Source organism: Osmia lignaria, unplaced genomic scaffold (genome assembly GCF_051020975.1).
Source record: "Osmia lignaria lignaria isolate PbOS001 unplaced genomic scaffold, iyOsmLign1 scaffold0011, whole genome shotgun sequence".
NCBI classification, from domain to species: domain Eukaryota; kingdom Metazoa; phylum Arthropoda; class Insecta; order Hymenoptera; family Megachilidae; genus Osmia; species Osmia lignaria.
This window is the reverse complement of record NW_027478165.1, coordinates 237501-245000: the sequence shown is the minus strand read 5'-3', so window position 1 is coordinate 245000 and position 7500 is coordinate 237501. Positions and strand designations below refer to the sequence as shown.

The following is a 7500-nucleotide window of genomic DNA, read 5'->3' as shown; positions in this document are numbered from 1 at the left end:
AGTAGGTCGATTGGCGTTGCTGCTGTTAGTACCGTTAGCGCATCGAATGATATCGTCCGGTAGGCTTTTGTAGCACGCACGAGTGCATACCTTTGCGCTTGTTTTAGGAGCTTCAGGTGCCACACGTTTATTTTATCGCTCCATCCGGCCGCTGCATATGTGATTATCGGGACGACAATGCCTTTGTATAGTGTCATCATATTTTTGTATGTGATTCCCCAGTGAGCCTTGGCTACGTGTGAGAGTGTGTTGAAGATTGTTTTGCTTTTGGTGGTTATGTGGTGGATGTGTGGTGTTATGTTGAATCTTGTGCCGAAGTGGACTCCAAGATACCTGACCGATGTTGCCATTTTCATGGAGCCTTCGCCAATTTTTACCGTTGGTGGCCGCTTTACATCTAGAAAACCTTTCAATAAGATCATTACTGATTTTGCCTGAGAGAGTTGTAGCTTGTAGTTGCGACACCAGCGAGTGATGCATTCCACCACCGCGTTTGCCAGTTCTTCTATGTGCTTTCTGGAGTTCCCTTTTATCAGGACAGCTAGGTCATCTGCGTATGCGACAAGTTGGTATCCGTGTGCTGCTAGGGTGTTGAGCAGGTCGTCGAAAATGAGGTTCCAGAAGCAGGGACCAAGGATTGAGCCCTGCGGGCAGCCTCTGTTGACGTTCTTGCTGATGTTTTTGCTGTTGCCGCTTATGGTTACTGATCTGAGGGAAAGATAGCTTTGTATTAGTTTGTAGAGGTTTTTTGGACAGTTACGTTTCCTTAGGTTTTGTAGAATTGATGGCCACCACACGTTGTCGAAAGCTCCGGAGATGTCAAAGAGCAGGGCGACTGCATATTTCTGCGTGGTTCCGTTTACTATTTCGCGAAGTTCCATTATGGCGTCCTCGGTCGATTTGCCTTTTTTGAATCCGAATTGTTGATTGGATGATAGGGGATGCGCGTTAAGGAGGGGTTCGAGTCTCAGGGATATTAACTTTTCTAGAACTTTGCTTAATATTGGCAGAAGGCAGATCGGTCTGTAGGATTTCGGGCTGGTTTTGTCTTTGTTTTTGTCTTTCAGTAGTACCCTTATTACTCCGTGTTTCCAAGTTTTCGGGAACGTCCCTGTGGAGAGACAGCAGTTTAGAATTTTTGTGAGTGCGAGGTTTATAATCGGCCATGCAGTCTTTACTGCGCTGGTTTCTATTTGGTCGTGTCCGGGGGCTTTTCCAGTTTTGAGGTTCCTGACTACTCTTTCTATTTCCTGGGTGCTGAACGGCGGTGTGTCTTCGTTTTCCGGTATGCAGTTGATTTCATTGCGGACGGATCGGTGCCACGCTGACTCTCCACTTAGATCGTCGTCCGGGACGAGAGCATTGAGCAGGGTCGTCATAGTTTGTTCCCACGTTGTCGTCTGAGTTTGTCCGGTCCTTATCGTCTCGTACGCTGTTTCGGTCTGAATCTTGTCGGCTTTTATCTTGTAGATTATACCCCATGGATTGGAGTTCCCCTCCTTTGTGACGAAGTCCTTCCAGCTCGTGTTCTTGGCCGCTCTGATTTTGGTGGTGTACTTGTTTCGGAGCGTCTGGAAGCGTGCTTTCAGCGCTTCTTTGCGGTGGGTGTTGTGCATGGTTTGGTAGTCGCGTCTTGCGCTTCGAACCTCTTTCTTCAGTGTGGTTAGTTCGTTCGTCCACCAAGGTGCAGATTTTAGAAAGCGTGTTTTTCGCGGGATGGAGGCGTTGCAAGCTGATGTGATTATGTGCTCCAGTTCGGCTACGAGGGCTTCTGGGTTGGCGGTTCTTTCGTCGCCCCGTAGAATCTCGCTGCCTTCTACTTGGTGTTCGAGAAGCTCACAGAATCTGTCCCAGTTTGCACGTTTAGTGTTGTATCTAGCTGCTATTGGTGTCGTTGGTGTGGTGTTGCTACTTGATGAGTTTACGTCGAAGGTGATTAGGTTGTGATCGCTTGTAGTGCAGTTTGCGTGGATCCTCCAGTGATCTATTCTGTTGACGCATCCTGAATTGGCGAGGGTGATGTCTATATTGGTTGAGCCATGGACGTTGCTGAAGGTGTATGTGTCTGATGGCGTGTTTATGATGTAGAGGTTGTGTTGTGCTATCAAGTGCTCCAGTTTTTCTCCTCTATCATCCGTACGGTTGCTGTGCCAAAGATGTGATTTCGCGTTCGTGTCAGCGCATACGACGACGCTCTTCCCCTTAAGATGCTGTAGGACCTTATCTAGGTGTTGTAGATGACTTCAGACCATTGGAAGTATGCGCTGACTATGAACACGCTGGATCCTTTACCGATGACTTCCACACAGACGCAGTGGGTGTTGCAGAGCTGTTCCACTTTCAGTACCGAGCATTCCGCGTTCGATATGGCTATGGCAGCGTGTATTTTGTCGACGGAGGCGGCACGCGCGAAGCTTTTCCTGTCCGTGACGATTTTGGTGGCAATTCCCAGTCCTGGGATGGTGTTGTTATAGCAGTATGGTTCTTGGATTGCAATGATGTCTATCTTCTTGCTGGACATTACTTCTCTGAGCTCGTCCATGACTATTTTAGAGTGATGTGTGTTTATTTGTGCTATTCGTAGTTGCAATCGTTGTGTTCGGAGTGTGTTTGAGGTGTTTGTAGAGTCCGGTGTCTGATTGTTTGTCGGGTTACGTCTGTCCATAATCGATTTTAGAGGCGTGCGTTCTTAGTGCGTGCTGATATGCCGGGCAATCCCTTGAGCGCGAGAAGTGCTCGTGTGGCTTGCCGGCTCTCTTGCAGTTCACGCACCGCGGGCGATCCTTTGTGGCGGTGCAGTCTTTCTGCGAGTGTCCATTTTGGGCGCAGTGGCCGCAGGTTTCTACGGAGGCTTTGCAATATTTAGAGATATGGCCAAAGGACTGGCACTTGTAGCATCTGCTGACGGAGAGAAAATCCTGCACGTAGCAGGCATGCCACTGGATGTATATGCGCCCTTCTTTTAGGATCCTTTCTCGCGCTTCGAGGCTTACCTCGGCTACCCAGTCGGTCGTTTCCTTACCTTTGGCTCCTGTCCTGAATGCCAATTTAAAGTGCTCCTGAAATTTATCTTTCGGGTAGGTGTCCAGGTTCTGATGCCGGACGGCTGCTGTGATTTCTTTCTCTTGGAGTACTGTTGGTACGTTCTTAATGAGCACCCTGGGCTTCAGTTTCGCGGGAACACCAACTGTTAGGCCAGCTGCTTTCAGCTTCTCGTTGCCTATTACGGTCTTCAGGTCCTCTTCGGTCTTCGTCTCGATAAGCACACCTTTGTTGCTTATCTTACGAACATTGATGATCTTCAGTTTTTCCTTTGCGGGTGCAACCGAGGAGATTATTGCGTTCTTCGTCTGTTCACTGTCTTCAATATTGCTGTTTTGTTCCGGGAAAATGGTCACCACGTGCTTCTTGGTTGTTTTTGCTGTCTGTATGTTAGCTGCAGCGTTCATGCGGAGTTTCTCCGCGTAAGTAGCCGGCGATTTGTTCACGTTTCCAAGCTCCTTTATTGTGTTTACTAGTCCGGTGAGTTTTTCATCCATTGCATTTACTCTTTCGTCGATGCTGCTGGTGGAGGCGAGTTTTTGTTTCAGGGCAGCATTTTCTGCCTCGGTTCTTTGCGCCATTTCGCAAAGCTGCTTGACCATCTTCTTGACCGTTTTCAAGTCCTCGAGTTCGCGCACGTTCCCAAGGAGTTTGAGCAGTTCCTTTGCTGAGGCGGAGATTCCTTTGCTGGTGTTGTGCGGTGGTTCTTCATCCTCGCTGCAGCTGCTGATGATCGGCTTCCTTTTTGTCCGGATCGTTCGCTTTCTGCTGTCGGAGTCGGAGCAGTCCGACGATTCTTCCTTCCTTTTTCTCGTTTTCTTCCTACCTATGGTAAAGTTCTCGTCTTCGACCTCCATGTCTTTGTCGGGCTTAGGCCCGGTGCTCTGTTTCTGCTTTCCGTTCGTGCCAGAGCTCCTAGCGGCAGCCAGCCGCCACGTTGGTTGCAGAGGAAGCGACCAATCGCTGGCCGTTTCCTCCTGTGCTCCTATTACAGGAGCCAATGCGGTGTCTCGGTTTACTTTGGTCCGGGCCAATCACAGGAGAGCGCGTAGTTGCGGCTTTCGCTGGTCAGATGGCGCCTTGGTGTGGCGACTCAATATGGCGTCTCAATATGGCGGCCAATATGGCGGCAAATATGGCGGCCGTATCTGCAACGTATAACACACAAGAAATACTCTTATTTTTGCTGTACTTGCCGTTCTCCTTTTTTTCCCAGTGCCTCCAGGGGTGCTTGAGGTGTGTCTGCTTATCAGGCTTATCAAAACGACAGTAGTTCTGCTGCGCGAAGCGAGCGATGGACGGCGTCGGTGACAGGCCACGCCGTAAGGGACGAACGCGGTTTTTCACTCTTTTCTCCTCACAGGCTTTGGCTTCCGCAGAACTTTATGTCTCTGATCGTTCAGTAGCACTAATTACACGAATGAAAACACTCCACAGGATTTTGCAATCGGAATTTCTACGAAAATAACGAACTTTTCACGGAGCGATGTGACGCACGTCTACGCTCGACCGATCCAAGATGGCGTCTAGATAGGGACAGACTAATCTGAGTCTGGCCGCACCGAGGTGGGCTCAGACGTGTGACCTCACCCATTTCGGGTATACACAACAATTTTCCCCCTACAATCGAGCCCTTCGAAGGTACTGCCACTAAGAGGCCATCTCCATTTAGGCATGGCACCGGGCCCACCCAACCCGGTGGGGCTTCCACGCCACCCTTGGCACCCATGTTATCAGGACTACTCCTGAAACGTTTAATGGGTCATCGTCGAGGCCACTTTCGCAAACCTCTACAACACATCATTACTACCAATGGCATCCGTTGCCCAGTAATCTAGGATTGGGTAGCTCCGTTGGCAGTTTTAAGGGTAAGAGTCGTGTTGTCTGCATCACGGACTCGTCTCGGATACGTGGGCTCACGGTCAGGGAAACCGGCCCGACACCTCAAGCGACGGCCGTGCTCTTTACCCTCTCACGCTATGCGTACCCATGGTAGCGGGACTCCTCCCGCATCGTTTAATGGGTCTCCGTCGAGGGCACTTTGGTGACACCTCTACCACGCGATTCTGCTAATAGCGGCATCCGTTACCCGGGGATCCGGGATTGGGCAGCACTGCTGTTAGCTTTTTAGGGATGGCGGCGCATGGTAAAACCGGGTCTCGTCTCGGATACTAGGTCTAGGACCCGACACCTCAAGCGACGGCCCAGTCTCGCCAACCCTGGGATCGAGTCGAAACTCTACCACACTCTCCCACTGCCGGCGGTTGCACTTTACCCAGGTTTCTGGGATCGCGCAACATCACGCGCGGCAGCTTTTGGCCACCAGGTGTGTGGTCTAGCTGGTGGCCTGGATCTTTTCCGACACACTCTTATCGATTTAAGCATTTATCGTACCCATGTCGACAGGTCTTCTCCCGTCACGTTTGATGGGTATCCGTCGAGGCCGCTTCTGCGATACCTCTACCACACGAATTCTGCTGACCACTGGCATCCGTTACCCAGGGGCCTGGGATTGGGCAGCCTAGCTGGCGCTTTCTGGGGCAAGGCGGCGTGTGGTTAAGGGATCTCGTCTCGGATACTAGGTCTAGCCCGACACCTCAAGCGACGGCCCCTTCTCGCCTACCCTGATCGGAAGATGACACTTTATCCTTCCCATGTCGACTGAACTTCTTCAGTCACGTTCGATGGGTTGCCGTCGAGCTCGCCGCTGCGATGGCTCTACCACACAAGTTCTGCTAACCACTGGCATCCGTTACCCAGGGACCTGGGATTGGGCAGCCTAGCTGGCGCTTTCTGGGGCAAGGCGGCGTGTGGTTAAGGGATCTCGTCTCGGATACTAGGTCTAGCCCGACACCTCAAGCGACGGCCCCTTCTCGCCTACCCTGATCGGAAATTGAAACTTTATCCTTCCCATGTCGACTGGATTCCTTCAGTCACGTTCGATGGGTTACCGTCGAGGAGCACTTACGTGACACCTCTCCCACACCAGTTCTGCTATCCACTGGCATCCGTTGCCCAGAGATCTGGGATTGGGTAGCCTAGCTGGCGCTTTCTGGGGTAAGGCGGCGTGTGGTTAAGGGATCTCGTCTCGGATACTAGGTACTTGCTCCCAGTCAAGCCCCGACACCTCAAGCGACGGCCCCTTCTCGCCTACCCTGATCGGAAGATGAAACTTTATCCTTCCCATTTCGACAGGACTTCTCCTGTCACGTTTCGATGGGTTACCGTCGAGGAGCACTTACGCGACACCTCTCCCACGCAATTCTGCATGCCGACTGCGTCCGTTACCCGGGGATCCGGGATTGGGTAGCCCTTCGGTAGCTTTTTAGGGTAAACGGTGCGTGGTCTCCGGGATCTCGTCTCGGATACTAGGAACTTGTTCACCCATCCAAGCCCCGACACCTCAAACGACGGCCCCGTCACGTTTACCCTGGGAGTCGAGCCGAAGCTCTACCACACATATATTCTGCCGGCGGTTGCACTTTACCCAGATCGGCTAACCTGGGATCGCGCAACTCCACACGACAGTTTTATGGCCAACAGGATTGTGGTCTGCCTGAGGGCCGGTCTAGATAGGGACAGAAGGGAATCTCGTTAATCCATTCATGCGCGTCACTAATTAGATGACGAGGCATTTGGCTACCTTAAGAGAGTCATAGTTACGACCGCACCGGGGGGTCTGGGGGGTCGGTTAGACCCCCCATAAAACCTCGGTGGGTTGGCAGCGGTACCAGCGATCCCATCTCCAATGTTAGGGCGAGAACCGGGGCGCGGCCACGAGGGCGGGGCCCTTACACCAGTTGGCCGGACAATCTCGCCCTTCCAAAATTGCAGCGCCAGTTACGCTGTACTACTCCTCTCATGCCGCGTGAATCCGCGCGCGTACGGACCAGACCGAGCGACGTGATACCGCCCCACTGGGCCACGTCGAGGCTCGAGTCCGGCGGGGATGAGGCACTGTTGGTCTGACATTCCTCCCCCTTTAAGGGCCATGCGCTCACTACTGGCACGAGTCCTTCACAAGTCCTATCTACACGAAACTGGCCGCCACTACGAGGCCAACACCAGTTAAGGGGGCACCGCTAGCCAAGGCGCGGTGGAGCTCCCCCTTCCCATAGAACCCATGTCAAGCTGATATTCTGCTTACGTTTGATGGGTAACCGTCGAGATCACGTGACTTACACTCGTGAAATCTACCACACATCTTTGCTACCTGCGGCATCCGTTGCCCACAGATGTGGGATTGGGTAGCTCACGCGAGGTAACTTTAGGGGTAAACGTCGTGTGGTCTGCACTGAGGACTCATCATCGGATACTAGGATCGGGTGTGAGCCCGTCCCGACACCTCAAGCGATGGCCGTTTACCCGCGCTTTTTTGAATTTCTTCACGTTGACATTCAGAGCACTGGGCAGAAATCACATTGCGTCATCACCCGTGAGGGCCATCGCAATGCTTTG

General features: G+C 52.1%; 1 pseudogene; it reads right to left on the bottom strand.

Annotated features, from left to right (window-relative positions):
* Positions 1-6566: 6566 nt before the first annotated feature.
* LOC143306467 (large subunit ribosomal RNA) overlaps positions 6567-7500 on the bottom strand; it is a 3603-nt pseudogene continuing 2669 nt past the window's right edge.